Here is a 21,307-nt window from a genome sequence, read left to right on the forward strand (position 1 = left end):
TATAAAAATTGTTTTTTTTGCAACAGCTATTTCAGTTTCATATATCTAATAACTGTTGGACACAGTAATGTTTCCGCCTTGAAACGAGGTTTATTGTACTAACAGAAAATGTGCAATCTGCATTCAAACAAAATTTGACAGGTGCGTAAGTATGGGCACCCTTATCATTTTCTTGTTTTAAATACTCCTACCTACTTTTTACTGACTTACTAAAGCACTTTTTTTTTGTTTTGTAACCTCATTGAGCTTTGAACTTCATAGCTAGGTGTATGCAATCATGAGAAAAGCTACTTAAAGTGGCCACTTGCAAGTTGTTCTCCTGAATCTCCTCTGAAGAGTGGCATCATGGGCTCCTCAAAACAACTGTCAAATGATCTGAAAACAAAGATTATTCAACATAGTTGTTCAGGGGAAGGATACAAAATGCTGTCTCAGAGATTTAACCTGTCAATTTCCACTGTGAGGAACATAGTAAGGAAATGGAAGAACACCGGTACAGTTCTTGTTAAGGCCAGAAGTGGCAGGCCAAGAAAAACATCAGAAAGGCAGAGAAGAAGAATGGTGAGATCAGTCAACGACAATCCTCAGACCACCTCCAGAGAGCTGCAGCATCAACTTGCTGCAGATGGTGTCACTGTGCATCGGTCAACTATACGCACTTTGCACAAGGAGAAGCTGTATGGGAGAGTGATGCGAAAGAAGCCATTTCTGCAAGCACGCCACAAACAGTCGGCTGAGGTATGCAAAAGCACATTTGGAGAAGCCAGTTTCTTTTTGGAAGAAGGTCCTGTTGACTGATGAAACCAAGATTGAGTTGTTTGGTCATACAAAAAGGCGTTATGCATGGCGGCAAAAAAACACAGCATTCCAAGAAAAACACTTGCTACCCACAGTAAAATTTGGTGGAGGTTCCATCATGCTTTGGGGCTGTGTGGCCAATGCCGGCATCGGGAATCTTGTTAAAGTTGAGGGACGCATGGATTCCTCTCAGTATCAGCAGATTCTTGACAATAATGTTCATGAATCAGTGACAAAGTTGAAGTTACGCAGGGGATGGATCTTTCAGCAAGACAATGATCCAAAACACCGCTCCAAATCTACTCAGGCATTCATGCAGAGGAACAATTACACTGTTCTGGAATGGCCATCCCAGTACCCAGACCTGAATATCATTGAACATCTGTGGGATCATTTGAAGAGGGCTGTCCATGCTCGGCGAGCATCAAACTTAACTGAACTGGAATTGTTTTGTAAAGAGGAATGGTCAAAAATACCTTCATCCAGGAACTCATTAAAAGCTACAGGAAGCGACTAGAGGCTGTTATTTTTGCAAAAGGAGGATCTACTAAATATTAATGTCACTTTTCTGGTGAGGTGCCCATACTTATGCACCTGTCAAATTTTGCTTGAATGCAGATTGCACATTTTCTGTTAGTACAATAAACCTCATTTCAAGGCAGAAACATTACTGTGTCCAACAGTTATTAGATATATGAAACTGAAATAGCTGCTGCAAAAAAAACAAATTTTATAAAACATTAAGCTTAAGATTAATAGGGGTGCCCAAACTTTTTCATATAACTGTATATATACACTCACCGGCCACTTTATTAGGTACACCTGTCCAACTTCTTGTTAACACTTAATTTCTAATCAGCCAATCACATGGCGGCAACTCAGTGCATTTAGGCATGTAGACATGGTCAAGACAATCTCCTGCAGTTCAAACCGAGCATCAGTATGGGGAAGAAAGGTGATTTGAGTGCCTTTGAACGTGGCATGGTTGTTGGTGCCAGAAGGGCTGGTCTGAGTATTTCAGAAACTGCTGATCTACTGGGATTTTCACGCACAACCATCTCTAGGGTTTACAGAGAATGGTCCGAAAAAGAAAAAAAATCCAGTGAGCGGCAGTTCTGTGGGCGGAAATGCCTTGTTGATGCCAGAGGTCAGAGGAGAATGGGCAGACTGGTTCGAGCTGATAGAAAGGCAACAGTGACTCAAATCGCCACCCGTTACAACCAAGGTAGGCCTAAGAGCATCTCTGAACGCACAGTGCGTTGAACTTTGAGGCAGATGGGCTACAGCAGCAGAAGACCACACCGGGTACCACTCCTTTCAGCTAAGAACAGGAAACTGAGGCTACAATTTGTACAAGCTCATCGAAATTGGACAGTAGAAGATTGGAAAAACGTTGCTTGGTCTGATGAGTCTCGATTTCTGCTGCGACATTCGGATGGTAGGGTCAGAATTTGGCGTAAACAACATGAAAGCATGGATCCATCCTGCCTTGTATGGAGCATCTTTGGGATGTGCAGCCGACAAATCTGCGGCAACTGTGTGATGCCATCATGTCAATATGGACCAAAATCTCTGAGGAATGCTTCCAGCACCTTGTTGAATCTATGCCACGAAGAATTGAGGCAGTTCTGAAGGCAAAAGGGGGTCCAACCCGTTACTAGCATGGTGTACCTAATAAAGTGGCCGGTGAGTGTATATCCCTTGTAGATTGTGAGCCTTCACAGGCAGGGTCCTCACTCCTCCTGTACCAGTTATGACTTGTATTGTTTAAGATAATTGTACTTGTTTTTATTATGTATACCCCTCCTCACTTGTAAAGCGCCATGGAATAAATGGCGCTATAACAATAAATAATAATAATATATATATATATATATATATATATATATATATATATATATATATTTATATATAGCTACAGTGGGGAATAGACGTATTTGATACACTGCTGATATATATATATAACATCTTATGCATTATTTTACTATAAGTTCAATTTCAACCTACACTAAACAATAGCCACTAGTTACTCTTGTGGGCCTTTCATTACTTCTTCTTCCATAGGAAAAGCTGAAGCCTACACCATGGAAATCCCACGTTCCTGCTCCTGACCTCAAGGGTTAAAGCCCCCCATACAAATTAGACTAATGTTGGCCGAACCCACTGGTATCAATGAATTAATCCGGCAGAGTAATTTTGTATGGGGGTGCCAGCCAACTGATCAACATCTCTTAAGCCGATCATATTGTTCTCACAGAGATAAGCTGCCGACTGACATGCCAACCGATGGCTTTCTCCTAGAGAACACAGGAAAGTTCAGCCAAACGAGTGCTTTTATGCATGGCAGAGTTGTCGGAGCTGGCCATCCACAGAATAATGCTTTGGCCAATCATCTGGCCAACAGCCATCTCAGCAGATGGGCCAAGGCAATGATCTACCAACAGCCATCTAATGTGTGTGGAGACCTTATGGCCTCACTACAGTCTTCTTTGGCCCCTATGTGCATTATTGCCTGTTACCACAACAGTTAAGATCTTAATACAATTATATACCTATCAAAAAGCTCTAGCTCTCGACTCATCTATGAACAGGAACATTCAGATTGGCCAGAGACTCCTGGGTTCTCTACAAGAGAGCCACTGCCAGACTCCTCTGGCAGCGGCTTATCTGCAAGGGGAACAAAAATATAGACTATTGAAATTTGAATGGCCTGATCACTAAGAATAATAGGATTGGTCATGTTGAAATCCAGTAGCCCATTCCATATATTTACCAACATATTCTGTCAAGAAAAAAAAACGTAAGCCGCTGATACCAATAAGGCAGGATTTCTATACATCTGGGCCATCAGCATCAGTTTTTCTTTAGCAGTGGTTGATGACAACTATTTTCAAAACAGCATTTGTTTCTACTGTAAATTGGTGAGTTGGATAAAAGAGGCAAAGCTTTGTTCTTTGAAGGGTAAATGTGGGGATGGACAAATGGGAATGATCCTATAGCACACAATGGGATCAGTTTCACTACCATGCAGTAGGGAAATATAAAGATTTATGACCAGATATACAGAAACCAGATGGTTGTCTGGTTCCTTCTGTTAAAAAGTTGGACAGTTTCTTCAGTGTTTATACCTTTCTCTTCCTATCTCTGTGGCTAAGCTGTGAGTTATGATGCCTTCTCACTATCCAGATTCACTACAAAATGGCTGCTGCATTCCCTTCCTCAGCTTTTATACAGGCGGTAATAATAGTCCTTCCTGATTGGATTGGCTGTGCTATACCATGTGATGCCACAGCTGCAAGACATTATGTGGAAGACCAGCCCACAGTTGCTCCTGAGGTCATGATGTAATATTCTGCAATGTGTAAAATGGCAAATGTAGACGAATCCCACATAGCATAACGCGTATTTTAAAAATTCTCTATTTAGTGAATTCACAAAAATTTGATGCAAATTTGCGCATCATTAATGTAAAGACTTAGGGTATCGAAATGTTTCCGATAGTTCACAAATTCAAGTAATTTATAGCTGAAACCAAAATCTCTCATTCAACTTTTATTAAAAAATATATATATATCTCCCATAGTTGTTTGCACGGATTCAATCACATTGGACCATCTAATAATCGTAATCAGAATCAACTCTATGCACACTTGGCCTTTGCCTGCCATTTCCAAATGACCTTGATAATGTGACCCTGAAGTCTCAGTAGTCCAGAGGATAATTGCTCTTCTTCCCCTCCAGGCCATTACATTTTTTTTTTTTACATTCAGTGAGGCTATGTTAAAGCATGGTCCGAAATAATGGGATTTCAAGACCATTTATAAATTATATTAATATCTAATGACAAATTTCCATGTAATTTTTTACATTTTACCCAGAGGATGAGTCGGATGCTCTGTGGCATCGCCAGGTAATAGTGGAGTTGTGGCCACGTTAACGACAGTCTCCTAAGCTGTCCGGTGCAGTGGGAAGTACAGGATATTAGCTTAAAGGCAATCTGTCACCAAGTTTTTGACATCTAATCTGAGAGCACCAACCTGTAGAGACAGAGACCCTGATTCCAGTGATGTGTCACTTACTAGGCTGCTTGCTGTAGTTTTGATAAAATCTCTGTTTTACCAGCAGGAGATTATCGTTAGAGGACTAGTAAACCTGCTGTCATGTAGTCCCTCCATATTCATGAGCTCAGTATAGCCCCGCCCCCAACACTGATTGGCTGCTTTCTGTGTATCCTTTACATAGGCAGATAATCACTGGTGAGGGCGGGGTTATGCAGGGATCAGCATTCAGAGAACTGCCCTATCTGCAGCACATAAAACGGTGATTTGTTTTTTCAAAACTGCAGCAAGCAGCACAGTAAGTAACACATCACTGGAATCAGAGGATCACTGTCCCTTCATCTTGCAGCTATTACATTGGGTAGATATCCTATAAGCCCAAGTTATAATGGTGTTGGCTGTGAGGTGTACTTGAGGACTCTGATGGTGTGCACCACCACACTGTGAGGAGGAGACGCTGGGAGGAGCAGTCAGGAGTAGCTAAGGTAAGGCGTCGGTGCCAACAGAACAGAGTAGGAACGCTCCTCTTGCCTTGCCCATTGGATCTTCAGTTGGCTTGTGAGATAGGTAAACACGAGGACCAATCCACTTTGAAGGGCTGCTGTTGACTCGAAAACAGTATGAGTGACATAGCTTTAAAAATATCACTCCATCCATATGTCCTAAAAAAGAACCTTCACTTAAGACTAATATGTAATTTTGTTACTTGGTGTAAATCCCAGCGTTCTCCTGAATCCGTCATTGTCTTTCTCTTGTTCTTGCGCCTCTCCAGTCCGGAGATATGGCCTTCTCTTTCCTTCATATAAAACTCGTCTTTTTTATTCAAGTGGGCGTAGTCCACAGAAAACTCCCACAGGGAAGATTTGTAGACCACTCCTACGTGGCTAAAATGACTAAACTTACCTATAGAGAACAGAGAGCCATATTTCAGGAATGGATATGTGATGTGAATCCTCTAAGCCCCGGGTCCAAATGGGCACACGAACCCTGGGGCATTCTTGTAGCAAGCAGGAAGGCAAATGGTCAGCAAAGACTTGACACACTCCCCCTTACCTTCAGGTCAGTCAGGGAACTGCACCTAGAATAATTAGTGGCCAGAAAGGCTGCCTGCTATGTACTGGCTGTGGGGCACACACTGCAGTGAGGGTGATATAATTATTAGCAACCAAGCAATACACTTATAAACACCGTTCCGTCGCTGCCAGCTTTACCCATCAAGCTCAGCACGGCCCGCTGCCACCAGCTCCTATTCCTAAATCAATATCGGGTCAGGAGTCAACCCAATTAGTAGCGCGTAATTTACTTCAGGGGACACGACAGTACGTTATAGAGCAAGGAGAAACGAATACACCAAACAGAGATGGCAGAGACTCACTCTCAAGATACTAGTGTTTTTGTCTAAAAAGGCTTTAAATAAGAAGTCTGAGAGATGATGTCATTGATCCATTCCGAGCAAACCTGCGAAATCCGATGTGGAGTACAGCAGAGGGCAGTGGACCCAGAGGAAGGAAGCGGAGCCCAGGATAACTGGCACAGGTATATAACAGGAAAGGTTCTAGAACAAAAGAAAAACAATGCCAGATTCAGAACAACTGCATTTACACCAGGTAAAAAAAACCTACATGCCGTACTTACAGCAAGTGACAGGTCCCCCTGTAAAGTTATTAGTTGAACTTTTCCTAACAAATGTAGAAAACTTAGAGTGATGGCAATCGTCATTAGACATTTAGCCTTTTTATATCTTTTTAGAAAAAAGATCTTCTCCCTTGTATATCTAAACCTCGAAAATTAAATCCAACCTAAAATACTATCGGACCCCGAAGGACTCGATACAGCGAGGATGTTAAAATGTTTATCCATAATGTAAGGTATTTTTAATTCAATGACTTCCAGACTAAACTGTGTGTGGTATGATCCCCACAGGAGGCGGAATTTCAATATGCACAGTTAAATCCTTTCTGCTTTCGAAAAACGCAAGAACTCCTCTCTAATTTGTTTCCCCCTTGGGGCTCACTTCATTCTGCGTGTTAGGGCAGGTTCCCGGTTAGAACTTGCTCCATCTCCAAGACCATAGAAGTTTGAAAACGTCAAACAAAGAGTCACATATGGACTAATTTTGTGGATCCATTCAGGACGAGAGAACAGCATTTGTGTCCCTTTAGTGGTTTCTTTTTTTTTTCTCTCTTGGTGTCTGTGGGCAGTTTTCCCAATCTATTGAGGCAATATTCATGTTGATTTTCTGCTAATGTAAAAAACAGCTTCCTAAGCGGCAGTCAGCTGTGTATTCACGGTGAGGAAAGCAGCCAGTCTTTAAACCAGATGGTGGATTCAGAGGATCGTTGAAGGAGCCGGCAGAGGGAGTAGATAGTAGATGTTTAGGACAAACTCTAAACTTTCGTAACTTTTGTCCATGTAATTTTTACGTATGGTCACAAGCAAGTTGACTGCACCCTCATTTGGGGATAATGACACTGGAAGGGTTAAATTACATCTATAAGGATCAAAGAACTTTTTTCAGACAAGTTTTGACCCCAAACTGTCCACCTCTAATCCACCGGTAAATTTACTGACAGTCAATAAGAATCTAGTGAGATTTACACTCATCGATGTCATATGATATGGCAGACCAGTGGTATTTCTCAACGTTCCTAAGTTAAATACCCCCTACTCAAATAAATCAAAGTACCCCTAAGCCTAAAACCGTACACATATGAACAGTAGAGCTTGAAAATAGTATATCTCATAGTGGGTACATGTACCACATGTTTAAAACCTCCACCCTGGAGGTAGCCACTTTTTAGGCTTCATCTATATGTCAATATTCATATATTGAAGAAAGGAAAGAGTTAAAAGGGCTCTTCATTTTTGGAGACAATTTTTCATCTTTTATTTAAAGGCGTTATCCAGCCAGCAAAGTATATTTTAATTAAGAAATCTCGGAATAAAAAGAAGTTTCAGAATTGGATGTGTTAAAAAAAAATGTTCCTGTGCCGAGATAATCTTAGAAATCTGCCGCTGCTCTGTACTGTGTAATGGCTGTGCCTGACCGTGCAGGAACATGGCAAAACCAAATAAATGAGCCGGACTGTAATCTGGCATATGTGTAAACTCTTAGAGCATGTTCACACTGTGGCTATTTCAGGCGCAATTTAGAATTACGACTGTACTCTCCATGCGACTGTACTGGCCTTGCTGGATTTAAGAGGACAGGAATGGCAGGAACGGGGAGGAGAATTGTGTTCACAGAACATGGATAAGAAAAAAGCCAAGTTATCTAATGTCATACAACCCTGTTATTTCAATACAACCTTGTAGTTTAAAAAAATGAAATTACTTTTCATCGAAAATACACTTTATAAAATGATTCAACTTGTATTAATTTATTTATTGGATACGTCAAAATTTCCGACACTAACTCATTGCTGATGATAAAATAATGAAAAAAAAATAATGTGAAAAGTCTCTTGTATTTTCCGAGGTACGAGAAGTAAAATTTGCTGTGTCTCAGACAAATAAGGACTTTTCTGACAATTTCCTTTGGCTGACATTAATTCTGCACTGAGTGAGCTGACTGTAAAGACTCTTGTTGTACCAAATGAGGCTTAAAGTGGAAAAGTGATACGATACAGAGGAGAAACGATGACGGCAAAATCCTCTTATGACATCTGGATATTTAATAACATTTTTTTAAAAAGCTGTATACAAACCCTCGGATGCTGGTTAAACATTCTTCACGAACAGTTTTTTAGGTCATGGCGGATATTTGATGATTTCTAATTTTTCATTTCGACACTTAAAGGAGCTATAAACCTAAAGTCTATAATCTGTTGTGTTGACTGCTATTCTTGTTATCAGGGTTGGGCTGGGATTTCTTGGGTTCGCCCCCAAAAAATATTGTAGGCATCAGTTCTACAACTGTACAGAACTGACGCCCAGAGAAGGAGGTCCAAAACTCATAAATGGGGCAGCAGAGAAGTACGCCTGCGTAGGAGCTCGATGCCGGGGAAACTGTGGATGACGTAGGGACCGGACCGCCCGCCAGGTGAGTATAATAAAAGGTCTTTTCTTTCAGGTTGGGTTGGGGGCAGATATACGGCATTATAGAATGCTGTATATCAGCCCTGAAAGGTGGTGGTCGTATGTCATATTGGCCAAAGCTGGTGACAGGTTCCCTTTAATATCCCACCATTTCAGATTAATCGCAAACTCCGACAGCTCTTACTTCATATGACTACTTCTTGAAATCGGAGAAACAAGAGTCAAAATTAACCCAAATTAATCTAGAAAGGTTTATAATTTATTGAAATATAAAAATTGTTAAATACAACATACATTCATATATAGTAGATGATAGTTCATAGGATTATATAAAGTGACAAATCCCTAGGTGCAACCAAAACACCAGATATACAGACGGGACACAAATACCTTCAATCACAAAAAAGGTTATCCAGTATATACCCCTAAATATTAAGGGTCGTATATGGCACACAGAATGAATATCAATATTATATGGCTAAACTTATTAAAGCCGTGATATCACCATGTGCCCTATCTCTACCGACCATCACATATAAACTAAACAGAAACGAAAGGAGAATAAATGGATTAATTACCCATATTTAGCAGGGTGTCCGACCTGTATCCCGGTGCCGTACCCCAACGCGCGTTTCGCGTTCACGTGTTGCCGCTTCCTCAGGGGGCGTGGCTAAATCCGGCTCTCCATCCGGTTTAAATAGGGTGTATTTCCGGTGACGTAAGTGAGTAAAAAAGTGCGCTGCTGTTAACCGCAAGTGAGATATACAAATTGCGCCTCAAGCCTCACTCTCGGCAGGCAAGTCCGGGTCACATGAGTGGGTCGGCGCCACGCCCACACCACATGACACCGGACCGCCGACGGGAGCTAACACGGGGCTGCAAATAATGTTTACCAGTGCTGTGCCAATATAAAGTAATGTTAATATAGTGAAACGCAATATAATTATTATAATAAGATTACTCTAAGTGCACAACATGCACGCCATGTGTGCAGATATTATAATGTGCACGTGAGCTCCGCATTAAAGTGACAAGTGCAAAAAGTGCAAAGAGGACCAAATGAATAAACCTTTATACATATGAATATATTAACTTTATTTCACTACAGAATTACAATATAGTATAAAATATGCGAATGTCACACCCAACAGGCATGGGACATTAAGAACCAAGTGGGACAACCAAGATGTACAATAGCCATAGGACTAATTACTACCAATTACAATGTTAAATCGTTACATAGCCCATCAGGACAATATATTCATCGCATATACTTTATAGAACATGACGGAAAAAACTGTCCCGATAGTAGTCCATTAATTTTCATCTGTTTCATATAGGAAGAATACTCCACCACAGGACAACGATCCTCCTCCATCACCACCAGGTAAGTATAGTCTTTCCATCATCTCTAAACTCCCACGATCACATCAACGTCACATGTCATATGGATGCAGACATAAGCATAAACGCACTAAAAACAATAAAAGAACAGAGACACCAAATTTAAAATCTAATGATCAATGACAGGGACAAGCTCGTTCATCAGACAAAATTTAGAGGAATGACGAAAAGCCATGTGCCTCATTGAGGCCTTTAGGTGCCATGGTTCCCAAAATTGAAATCCAGCGACACTCTCGTTGTGCTAAAATGCGCTTAATGTCGCCGCCTCTCACACCACATTGTACGTGATCAATCCCCCGTACCATGAAAGATTTAGGATCACAGTCATGGAATTGTCTAAAGTGGCGCGGTATGGCCTTAAGTTTTGCCATATCAGTCTCCTTTGCTGCAGCCATTATATCCCGCACATGTTCCCGTGTGCGTGTGCCAAGACGGCGGGAGGTCAGTCCAATGTACACTTTAGGACAATTACACATAGCGTAATACACAACTTGTGTAGTATTACAAGTAATGTGGTAACTGACCTCCCGCCGTCTTGGCACACGCACACGGGAACATGTGCGGGATATAATGGCTGCAGCAAAGGAGACTGATATGGCAAAACTTAAGGCCATACCGCGCCACTTTAGACAATTCCATGACTGTGATCCTAAATCTTTCATGGTACGGGGGATTGATCACGTACAATGTGGTGTGAGAGGCGGCGACATTAAGCGCATTTTAGCACAACGAGAGTGTCGCTGGATTTCAATTTTGGGAACCATGGCACCTAAAGGCCTCAATGAGGCACATGGCTTTTCGGCATTCCTCTAAATTTTGTCTGATGAACGAGCTTGTCCCTGTCATTGATCATTAGTAGGGTTGAGCGAAACGGGTCGGCAATTTTCAGAAGTCGCCGACTTTTGGCAAAGTCGGGTTTCATGAAACCCGACCCCTGTGTGGGGTCGGCCATGAAGTCGGCGATCTTCTGAATCTGGAATCGGAATTCCGATACCGATTCCCGATATGTTTAAGATATCGGGAATTGGTATCGGAATTCAGATTTAAGTGTAAAATAAAGAATTAAAATAAAAAATATCGCTATACTTACCCTCTGACGGGCCCTGGTACTAACCGGGAACCTTCCTTCCTTAGAATCAGCCTTCCAGGACCTTGCGGTGACGTCGCGGCTTGTGATTGGTCGCGCGGCCGCCCATGTGACCGCTCGCGCGACCAATCACAAGCCGCGACGTCACCGTGACGTCACCGAAGGTCCTGGAAGGGCTGATTCTTAGGAAGGAAGGCTGCCGGAACGAAGCCGAGGGTGAGTATATTCCTATTAGGTATATACTCACCCTTGGACACGCCCTGCTTCTTTCCGGCAGCCTTCCTTCCTAAGAATCAGCCCTTCCAGGACTTTCGGTGACGTCACGGTGACGTCGCGGCTTGTGGTTGGTCGCGCGAGCGGTCACATGGGCGGCCGCGTGACCAATCACAAGCCGCGACGTCACCGCGACGTCATCGCAAGGTCCTGGAAGGCTGATTCTAAGGAAGGAAGGTTCCCGGTTAGTACCAGGGCCCGTCAGAGGGTAAGTATAGCGATATTTTTTATTTTAATTCTTTATTTTACACTTAAATATGGATACCAGGGCCTGAAGGAGAGTTTCCGCTCCTTCAGACCCTGGGAACCATTGGAAACCCAATGCACTGCATTGGGTTTCGAGTTTCGTCCGACCCCGACCCTGACTTTTTTTATAGGATCGGCCGATTTCACTCGACCCGACTTTTGAAAAAGTCGGGTTTCGTGAAACCCGACCCGATCCTATAAAAGTAAAGGTCGCTGAACCCTAATCATTAGATTTTAAATTTGGTGTCTCTATTCTTTTATTGTTTTTAGTGCGTTTATGCTTATGTCTACATCCGTATGACATGTGACGTTGATGTGATTGTGGGAGTTTAGAGATGATGGAAAGACTGTACTTACCTGGTGGTGATGGAGGAGGATCGTTGTCCTGTGGTGGAGTATTCTTCCTATATGAAACAGATGAAAATTAATGGACTACTATCGGGACAGTTTTTTCCGTCATGTTCTATAAAGTATATGCGATGAATATATTGGCCTGATGGGCTATGTAACGATTTAACATTGTAATTGGTAGTAATTAGTCCTATGGCTATTGTACATCTTGGTCGTCCCACTTGGTTCTTAATGTCCCATGCCTGTTGGGTGTGACATTCGCATATTTTATACTATATTGTAATTCTGTAGTGAAATAAAGTTAATATATTCATATGTATAAAGGTTTATTCATTTGGTCCTCTTTGCACTTTTTGCACTTGTCACTTTAATGCGGAGCTCACGTGCACATTATAATATCTGCACACATGGCGTGCATGTTGTGCACTTAGAGTAATCTTATTATAATAATTATATTGCGTTTCACTATATTAACATTACTTTATATTGGCACAGCACTGGTAAACATTATTTGCAGCCCCATGTTAGCTCCCGTCGGCGGTCCGGTGTCATGTGGTGTGGGCGTGGCGCCGACCCACTCATGTGACCCGGACTTGCCTGCCGAGAGTGAGGCTTGAGGCGCAATTTGTATATCTCACTTGCGGTTAACAGCAGCGCACTTTTTTACTCACTTACGTCACCGGAAATACACCCTATTTAAACCGGATGGAGAGCCGGATTTAGCCACGCCCCCTGAGGAAGCGGCAACACGTGAACGCGAAACGCGCGTTGGGGTACGGCACCGGGATACAGGTCGGACACCCTGCTAAATATGGGTAATTAATCCATTTATTCCCCTTTCGTTTCTGTTTAGTTTATATGTGATGGTCGGTAGAGATAGGGCACATGGTGATATCACGGCTTTAATATGTTTAGCCATATAATATTGATATTCATTCTGTGTGCCATATACGACCCTTAATATTTAGGGGTATATACTGGATAACCTTTTTTGTGATTGAAGGTATTTGTGTCCCGTCTGTATATCTGGTGTTTTGGTTGCACCTAGGGATTTGACACTTTATATAATCCTATGAACTATCATCTACTATATATGAATGTATGTTGTATTTAACAATTTTTATATTTCAATAAATTATAAACCTTTCTAGATTAATTTGGGTTAATTTTGACTCTTGTTTCTCCGATTTCAAGAATTTGTTATTGAGTCGCCACATGTTAATTATTTATCTGATGCTTGTTTTCATATGACTACTGCTGCTAGATGTGGAGTGAAAGTGGAGTTTCCCAGCCTCTTTACACCGGCTGAGGAAGAATGACGGGCACAGAACGATCACTAGTAAATCAATGTGTCCCCATACAGTATCATGTAATTAGCACCATATATGCAGCTTACACCGGGCGATGTGCTGCTGACAACAATGATTTTTGTTCTGGCATAAACAATCCAATCACTCGATGAAAAGGCAGCATTTTGTTTGTTTAGTAGTATAATGTGTCCCATATCACTCCATATACTTTAATACACTCTCCATAGTCCTCCATATAGTATAATATGCTACTCGAATCCTCCCTATAGTATAATACACTCCTCATAGTCCTCAGTATAGAATAATGCATCCCATAATCCTCCATATTGTGTAATGCACCCTCATAGTCCTCCATGTAGTATAATGCACTCCTCATAGTATAATGCATCCAATAGTTCTTCACATAGTATAATAAACTTCCCACAGTCCTCGATGCAATATAATGCAGGTCCCATATAGTACATATAGTATAATGTACTCCCCATAGTCCTTGATAAAGTATAATGAAGCCTCCCCATAGAGTATAATGCAGCACCCCTCAGAGCATAATGCAGCCCCCTCATAGAGTATAATGCAGCCTTCATCACAAAGTATAATACAGGTCCCCTTATAGAGTATAATTCAGCCCCCTTCATAGAGTATAATGCAGCCACCCCATAGAGTATAATGCAGCCACATGCACATAGAGTCCCCACACAAACATACAGTTCACACATACACACAAACTATAATGCAGAACCACAGTCCTGCAGTATTAAAAAAAATAAATACAATACTTACCTCTCCCCGTTCCCTCGCTGCTCTGGCTTCAGCAGCCTGTCTCAGCAGCTCCACAGCTGGCAAAGCGTGGCAGGTAATGAAGTGACATCATCGCGAGCTTGCTGTGTCAGAGCAGTGGGGAGGTGATAGGAGAGGCAGTGTCACCTGACGCTCTCTCTTCCTTCATTGCTTTCAACTGTATCGGCATCTATGATGGCGCTAGACCCCCTGACTCATGGGCCCCATAGCGGGCCACGTAGTGTGCTGCTGTTAACAGCATGCCACTGGATGGGGGCCCCTGGGGTAGTGGGGGCCCTATGCAGATGCCTAGTCTGCCTGTCCCTAATGCCAGCCCTGCCCATTGGGCATGGTTATGATGTTATGAAGCCTAGTGGGCACCAATGGTGCAAAAACCTGACAGGTCATGATGTTTGAAGGTCCATGAGTGAAAGAAAGAAAGAAAGAGAGAAAGAAAGAAAGAAAGAAAGAAAGAGAGAAAGAAAGAAAGAAAGAAAGAAAGAAAGAAAGAAAGAAAGAAAGAAAGAAAGAAAGAAAGAAAGAAAGAAGGAAAGAGAGAGTGGGTGGTAGAAAGAGAGGAAGGAAGGGTTGATGAGAGAAAGAAGTTAAGGAAGGGTGAGAAAAAGGAAGGAATGAAAGAAGGAAAGAAAGAAGACAAAAGAAGGAAAGAAAGAAGGAAATGCCACCAGTATTCTTTAGAGTTCCTTAAAAAAGCTGAAAAATTAGTTTAAAGGGGCTTTCCCCACAAACAAAAGTGCATCTTAATCAATAGATCTTGGAATAATAATAATTTCCACATTTGGATGTGTTTAATAAAAATGTTTCTGTGATGAGATAATCTTGTAAATGTGCACCTGCTGTGTACTGTGTAATGGCTGTGTCTGACCGGGCAGGAACATGGTCTGATCATACCACATCTCCTGAGCAGGGGAGGAGGCAAAAGAGAGGATACAGACATTACTGCAGGGGATTACAGCTGATTCTTTTTGTGAGTAAAACAGTTCACTCCTTGTTTTTAAATACGGTAATATTTTACCTCAAAGAAAGAAAGTGTCAGTCGTGATCCCCGTGCTGTAATGTCTGTATACTCTCTTTTGCTTCCTCCCTTGCCCAGGAGATGTGGTATGATCAGACTATGTTCCTGCCCGGTCAGACACAGCCATTACACAGTACACAGGAGGGACACATTTATAAGATTTTCCCAGCACAGGAACATTTTATTTAAACACATCCAATTGTGGAAATTATTATTATTCCAAGATCTATTGATTAAAATTGGCTTTTGTTTTGTGGGAAAGAAACTTTAAGGAATAACACATCGGGGTGGATTTACACTGATCTTTGCCTTCTTTTCTAACCACTTTTTCAGTGAGTCTATTCAAGTATAAAAAGTGACTAAAATGCATTATAAAGTTTGCCATTTTTTGCACAGTTTTGGCTATAATTCTGGTGCATTTTTCTTCCTAAGTCTTCTCCCCTTTGTAGCATCGGATTAGTCATATGAAATCATCTCGCCCTCTTATTACCCTCATCCTTGGTAATTCCGGCCCAGATTCTGGTGACGAGGGACACACAGCTGTTGGGAGGTATTTGTTTGGAATCAAGCACACAGACTTCTGAACAATTTCGCCATACTAATGACTATTGGGCCTGATACTTTCCAGGCCTGTTCAGACTGATTACTTGGAGAGCAGAGTATGTCTACCAATTACTCAGGCAATTAGGCAACTAATTAAACACTAACCATCAACAACAAAAAGAGAGGAAATAATCGGGAGAGCGAGAATTATAGCTCTTATTGTACGGTCGGAAGGATTATTTGCTGTTTGTTGAACCTGGTTGCATGAAGGAAAACAGAAGAGAAAAAAAGGTAAATTAATTTCCCGTTTGTTGTGAATTTATTAAAGTCAAATTTGTACAAGACAAAAAAATGTGATACATTTTTGCAGATCTGTGATCTACTGGAACATCTCACAAAATTAGAATATCATCAAAAAGTTAATTTATTTCAGTTCCTCAATGGTATAAAATTCTGTGACACACCAATGGTGTCAATGTAAGGGGGACGACAGCACCGCGGGTACCTGCATGCTGGGGATGGAACTGTCGAGGCTGCATCTCTTGTTTCCGGGGGGAAGCTTTAGTGAGGCGGATCTTCCTCTGTTGCCTGGGAGGAGCTGGAGTGAGGGAGAACTTCCTCCTGACAGAGGGGGGCGGAGATATAAAATGGAAAAGCGTGCGCAGCAGAGCAGTTTGGTGCCAACCCAGGGCAGCGCACACACAGGGGTGAGCAGCGTGCTCCGCTTCCCCTCCCCACCATAGAGTACCGGCGCTGCGGCAGGGCCCTACCGTGTGAAGAGGACCGCCATGCTGAGGGGAGCAGCGTGCCCAACAGCAATCCAGAGGGAGGGACTGCTGCAGAGTCTGCAGTGCCAGGTATGTTCAGCAGCAGCCAGGGAAAGAAGTGCTACGTCCTGGGAGCACCAGCCACGAGCAGCTCAGCGTCCGTTGTCTCCCGCCACCAGCCGTAGGGACCAGTGAGTGCTGCGGTCCCGGAGCATCGGTATAGCGCAGGCTCACGCCCAAGCACCGCCACCGCTAACAGACTGTGAGGAGACACATGCAGAGTGCCCGTTGATCACCACGGAGCAAGGTGCTGAAATTTCCAGGCTAGTGAGTACTGTGTGCGGGCTGCCAGAGAGAGATTGGGTGCAGTACCCCGCCAGCGAAGCAGCGCGCCAGTGGTTGTCGGCGCTTCAGTCTTGGCAGGAGCAGGCAGCATGCAGCATAAAGAGAAAACTGCAGCGCGCCTATTAGCTGACAGAGATCGAGGTGCCATGTGCTTCATGACCGTAAGTACAGCGCACGTGCTGCAAAGAGAGAACCGAGTGCTGGATAGACTTGTGTAACCCACCTGACCAGCTCATACTTTCCCGCTCACGGGAGACCCTGACTAAAGCAGTGTATATTTGCAGAGCCACGTTGGGCTCATATAGGACTGTGGCCCACACCCTTGTTAGCCATTGCAGTATATGGACTAGGCTCAGTGGAAAGTCCACTGCCGCCAGAAGACGGGGCATTGATGCTCACAGGACCTTTCTGGAAAAGACGCCGTGCCAGCTGTTGCCGGCGCTATTGAGTTCCCAGTAGAAGTTACAGTTTGAGGAACTTCTGACCCAAGTGCTTCACAGGAACTGCTGTACTAGAACTGTTATTCTTTACCTCCCAATATCCTTTGCCATCTATACTGTTTAATTCACTGTTTAACCCTTTACCTCCCTGTGTAGAATATTCCCCTGTTATTAAACCTGTTAAAACTTGCTCTGCCTCCTGTCCGTCACTGCATCCCGCAACCTGCTTACATCAATATGATCACTGCATTCATAGGTGAATTTGTTGAGAGGTTTAGTTTGTAAAATGGGGGTCACTTATGGGGGGTTCTGCTGTGCTGGCACCTCACGGGCTCTCCCAGTGGGTCATGGGACCCGCAAATCATAAAAGTAAAATCTGCACTATAATATGATGCCCCTTCTGAGCCTTGCACTGTGCCAGAAAAGTATTTCCCAATTACATGTAGTGTATTGGCACACTCTGGAAAAAATGGACCTCATTTTGTTGTAAAAAAATTTCTCCTATTAGCCCTTAGAAAAATTAAAAACTTGGGGCTAAAACAACATTTTAGTGGTAAAAATGTAATTTTTTTTTTTTACCGCTCAATGGTATAAAATTCTATGTGGCACATGTTGTTAGGGTTGGCGGAACGCACCGAATATATTTATTAGGTGAGATAGGTGCGTTCGCAACCCGGGATCCACCGTGCAGGAAAGAACCTGCTGCTAAGTAAGGCGGTGAAGTAAATTAGTATAAACTAACTCTGTTACTTCACAGAGCCCGTAGTAAAGAGAACGCTGTGCCCAGTTTAGCTCACAGGGGACACAGCTACTGAGTAGAGCCAACAGTGGTCATGCAGTCCAAACCAAACACGCAGCTCCTCTCCGGTGGAGCCAGAATTCTAATGGCTTATTTCAGCCGGGTCCCTGACCACACACACGACCACACTGGCGCTGAGCTCGTATATATTTGATACTAGCGCATGGCCGTGCGGTCATGAGAACCTTTTATAGCTGCAGCAACTTCAGGACCTTCCCAGAAGGACCAATGGAAGACTGCCACAGAACTTGATCAGGTACAGGACCTTCCTGGAGGACCAATGGAAGTTGCTGCAGTACCTGAGCATGTGATCCTTGATCTCCACTGAGAGATCTTACCCTGGGCATGCTCAGTGTGTGCAAAGCAGGACTTAGTCCCAGAAAAGCCTGCTCGCCGCAGATCAGTGCAGGGTACAATAGCAGAACCTGGAGAGGCAGCAGTAACCCCTTGCACAGTATCAGACTGAGCGAGATGCTGGGCTCCACTGCGGCTGATGCAGACTGAGAGACCGCAGCAGACATGGTTCGAGATTCAGCGGCGGGAACTCTACTCCTAAGGCTAGGTTCACATTGCGCTTAGTACAATCCGTTTAACGGATCCGTTAAACGCATGTCCAGAATTGAGCCAAATTTGGTGAAAATTTGGCTTCACGTTAACGCTTGCATTAACGCACCTGACAGCATTTATGTCATTCTGATATCCGTTCGTGAAGCATCCGTTTGTCTGCGTTAGGCACTGTCAATCATATTTCCTGTCACATGACCACATGGACCACCCTCATTAACGCAATTCAAACGTATGGCTTTATTTGAAAATTTTGCATGATTTGCCTCTGGCTGCGTTTGCAATAGCCTTCAATGGCAGAATAGACGCTTTCCGTTAGTCTTGCGTTAGCTTGACCGGACCTGAAAACGCTGCAAGCCGCGTTCCAAGGTCCATCATAAAAAAACGTAATGTGGCAAACGCATGCCAATTTAGGCATGCGTCAGACAATGCAAGTCTATGTGTGCGTTACAATGTCCGTTACATTCCGTTTTCACTACTTAAAAACGTGTCCGTTTGACGGACTCCCCTAGCGCAATGTGAACCTAGCCTAACACATGTGGTGTCAATATGATCACTGCACCCCTAAATGAATTCATTTTGGGTGTGGTTTATAAAATGAGTTCATACATTTGGGTTTCTGTTTTTCCGGGGCTCTGCTGATGCATACCTCCCAACCGTCCCGATTTCAGCGTGACAGTCCCGCTTTGGCACCGGGGTCCCGCTGTCCCGCTTCGGGCATTTAAAATCCCGAATTTGCGGCCGCCGGTGAAGCCCCGCCCACTTCCGGGACGTAGAGAGAGCCCGATTAGGTTTGTGGCTGTTTTTTTTTTCTTATACATGCTGGGTCTCCTCCCGACCGATCCCTCCCCCGCCCCCGCCCCCGCCCCCGCCCCCTGTGTGTGCGGCGCTGCCACGCTGAGGAAGAGAGCCAGCAGCGATCAAGATGAGAGGTCAGCGACTCACTACCTGAGATGTGTGCACAGAGCTCTGGCGTCTCCTGCTCTTAGCTGCTATCCCGGCAGAGAAGGAGAGACGGGGGAGGTGCCGGGACAGTGCAGAGCTGTGAGCAGCCGGAGAAACTGAAGAGCTGCACATGGACAGATCAGCCGCCCCTGCACCACAGAGGAGATTGTGTGTGTGTGTGATGTGTGTGTGTGTGTGAGATGTGTGATGCTGCATTTGTGTGTGTGTCATGTGTGTATGAGGTATCTGGTGTGTGTGATGGCTGGGTGTGTGTGATGGCTGGGTGTGTGTGTGTGATGGCTGGGTGTGTGTGTGTGATGGCTGAGTGTGTGTGTGTGATGGCTGGGTGTGTGTGTGTGTGTGATGGCTGGGTGTGTGTGTGTGTGATGGCTGGGTGTGTGTGATGGCTGGGTGTGTGTGATGGCTGCATGTGTGTGATGGCTGCGTGTGTGTGTGTGTGATGGCTGCGTGTGTGTGTGTGTGTGATGGCTGCGTGTGTGTGTGATGGCTGCGTGTGTGTGATGGCTGCGTGTGTGTGATGACTGCGTGTGTGTGTGATGACTGCGTGTGTGTGTGATGGCTGCGTGTGTGTGTGATGACTGCGTGTGTGTGTGATGGCTGTTTGTGTGTGTGATGGCTGCATGTGTGATGCATTTGTGTCAAAGCTGCATGTGTTTGTGAGCTGCGTTTGTGATGCTGCGTGTGTATGTGTGATACTGTGTGTGTGTGATGCTGCATGTGTGTGAGCTGCGTGCCTGTATGTCATTATACAGTATGGAGAACTGTGGCCATAATACAGTATGGAGCATCATGTGGGGTCATTATACAGTATGGAGCATCATGTGCAGTCATTATACAGTATGGAGCATCATGTGCGGTCATTATACAATATGGAGCATCATGTGCAGCCAGTATACAGTATGGAGCATCATGTGTGGTCATTATACAATATGGAGCATCATGTGCAGTCATTATACAGTAAGGAGCATCATGTGCAGCCAGTATACAGTATGGAGCATCATGTGCGGTCATTATACAATATGGAGCATCATGTGTGGTCATTATACAGTATGGAGCATCATGTGCGGTCATTATACAGTATGGAGCATCATGTGCGGCCATTATACAGTATGGAGCATCATGTGCAGTCATTATACAGTATGGAGCATCATGTGCGGTCATTATACAGTATGGAGCATCATGTGCAGCCAGTATACAGTATGGAGCATCATGTGCGGTCATTATACAATATGGAGCATCATGTGTGGCCATTATACAGTATGGAGCATCATGTGTGTTCATTATACAGTATGGAGCATCATGTGCAGCCAGTATACAGTATGGAGCATCATGTGCGGTCATTATACAATATGGAGCATCATGTGCAGTCATTATACAGTATGGAGCATCATGTGCAGCCAGTATACAGTATGGAGCATCATGTGCGGTCATTATACAGTATGGAGCATCATGTGCGGTCATTATACAGTATGGAGCATCATGTGCGGCCAGTATACAGTATGGAG

Source organism: Ranitomeya variabilis, chromosome 7, assembly GCF_051348905.1.
Source record: "Ranitomeya variabilis isolate aRanVar5 chromosome 7, aRanVar5.hap1, whole genome shotgun sequence".
Taxonomy (NCBI): domain Eukaryota; kingdom Metazoa; phylum Chordata; class Amphibia; order Anura; family Dendrobatidae; genus Ranitomeya; species Ranitomeya variabilis.